This window comes from Labrus bergylta, chromosome 13 (genome assembly GCF_963930695.1).
Source record: "Labrus bergylta chromosome 13, fLabBer1.1, whole genome shotgun sequence".
In the NCBI taxonomy this organism is placed as follows: Eukaryota; Metazoa; Chordata; class Actinopteri; order Labriformes; family Labridae; genus Labrus; species Labrus bergylta.
Genome location: NC_089207.1, coordinates 467,878 through 470,377, shown reverse-complemented (window position 1 = coordinate 470,377; position 2,500 = coordinate 467,878). Strand labels below are relative to the sequence as shown.

General features: G+C 43.6%; 1 protein-coding gene across 1 annotated transcript in view; it reads right to left on the bottom strand.

The window, feature by feature from the left end:
- kalrna (kalirin RhoGEF kinase a) overlaps nucleotides 1–2,500 on the bottom strand; it is a 140,689-nt gene that overhangs the window by 67,056 nt on the left and 71,133 nt on the right. The gene's annotated exons all lie outside the window — the stretch shown is intronic.

The following is a 2,500-nucleotide window of genomic DNA, read 5'->3' as shown; positions in this document are numbered from 1 at the left end:
CGACTTTAAATTAAGATTAAAAACTGATTAAATTAATCCACGCTCGTTTGTTTTGATTTGGAGGCAGACATGATGTGACGATTTACGTTTAATTTCGCACAGCATTGTGGGTAAAATACAATTCATTTCCTGAAAGCACGCATCTGATCCATACTGCATGAAACCAGGAAGTTAGTATCCATACTGAAATGTTCAGTATACTGAGGTGGACCCAAAAAATAACCACTGAATGACCACGAGGGTTCAGTCTACTGAAACTCCTACTGAATAGTACTGCCTACTGAACTGTGGATATTCGGAAAGGGGCCACAGACTCTCAGTTCATACACTTTTTCTTTCTTTTTTGCATCTTACCAAAAACTGAAAATAGTGAAAATAATCCTTCTACAAAAGGATCAGCTCCTGCCTCATCACCTTAAATACAATGTTTCAGTTACTGTGAGACTTCACTGAACTGCCAGCGCACGCCAAGATGTCTGAAGTAAATCTATCAACAGTTGTGGGGCGGCAAGAGTCGGTCGTCTCTCAAGCGGAGGGTCGGGGGTTTGATCACACAGCGGCGTGTGAATGGATGAGTTAATACTGATGGACTCTTTACTCAGCGGCCTCTACCATCAGTGTGTGAATGGATGAGTTAATACTGATGGACTCTTTACTCAGCGGCCTCTACCATCAGTGTGTGAATGGATGAGTCAATACTGAATGGATGAGTCAATACTGATGGACTCTTTACTCAGCAGCCTCTACCATCAGTGTGTGAATGGATGAGTTAATACTGATGGACTCTTTACTCAGCAGCCTCTACCATCAGTGTATGAATGGATGAGTTAATACTGATGGACTCTTTACTCAGCAGCCTCTACCATCAGTGTGTGAATGGATGAGTCAATACTGATGGACTCTTTACTCAGCAGCCTCTACCATCAGTGTGTGAATGGATGAGTTAATACTGATGGACTCTTTACTCAGCAGCCTCTACCATCAGTGTGTGAATGGATGAGTTAATACTGATGGACTCTTTACTCAGCAGCCTCTACCATCAGCGTGTGAATGGATGAGTTAATACTGATGGACTCTTTACTCAGCAGCCTCTACCATCAGTGTGTGAATGTGTGTGAATGGATGAGTTAATACTGACGGACTCTTTACTCAGCGGCCTCTACCATCAGTGTGTGAATGGATGAGTTAATACTGACGGACTCTTTACTCAGCGGCCTCTACCATCAGTGTATGAATGGATGAGTTAATACTGACGGACTCTTTACTCAGCGGCCTCTACCATCAGTGTGTGAATGGATGAGTTAATACTGACGGACTCTTTACTCAGCGGCCTCTACCATCAGTGTGTGAATGGATGAGTTAATACTGACGGACTCTTTACTCAGCGGCCTCTACCATCAGTGTATGAATGGATGAGTTAATACTGACGGACTCTTTACTCAGCGGCCTCTACCATCAGTGTGTGAATGGATGAGTTAATACTGATGGACTCTTTACTCAGCGGCCTCTACCATCAGTGTGTGAATGGATGAGTTAATACTGATGGACTCTTTACTCAGCAGCCTCTACCATCAGTGTGTGAATGTGTGTGAATGGATGAGTTAATACTGACGGACTCTTTACTCAGCGGCCTCTACCATCAGTGTGTGAATGGATGAGTTAATACTGACGGACTCTTTACTCAGCGGCCTCTACCATCAGTGTATGAATGGATGAGTTAATACTGACGGACTCTTTACTCAGCGGCCTCTACCATCAGTGTGTGAATGGATGAGTTAATACTGACGGACTCTTTACTCAGCGGCCTCTACCATCAGTGTGTGAATGGATGAGTTAATACTGACGGACTCTTTACTCAGCGGCCTCTACCATCAGTGTATGAATGGATGAGTTAATACTGACGGACTCTTTACTCAGCGGCCTCTACCATCAGTGTGTGAATGGATGAGTTAATACTGATGGACTCTTTACTCAGCGGCCTCTACCATCAGTGTGTGAATGGATGAGTTAATACTGACGGACTCTTTACTCAGCGGCCTCTACCATCAGTGTGTGAATGGATGAGTTAATACTGATGGACTCTTTACTCAGCGGCCTCTACCATCAGTGTGTGAATGGATGAGTTAATACTGATGGACTCTTTACTCAGCGGCCTCTACCATCAGTGTGTGAATGGATGAGTTAATACTGACGGACTCTTTACTCAGCGGCCTCTACCATCAGTGTGTGAATGGATGAGTTAATACTGATGGACTCTTTACTCAGCAGCCTCTACCATCAGTGTGTGAATGGATGAGTTAATACTGATGGACTCTTTACTCAGCAGCCTCTACCATCAGCGTGTGAATGTGTGCGTGTGACTCGCGGTGTGAAAAAGCTTTTCAGATAGAATATAGAATAGAATAGAATAGAATAGAATAGAATAGAATAGAATAGAATGACTATATTGATCCCAAACTGGGAAATTGTGGCGTTACAGCAGGAGGTTATCAACACACAA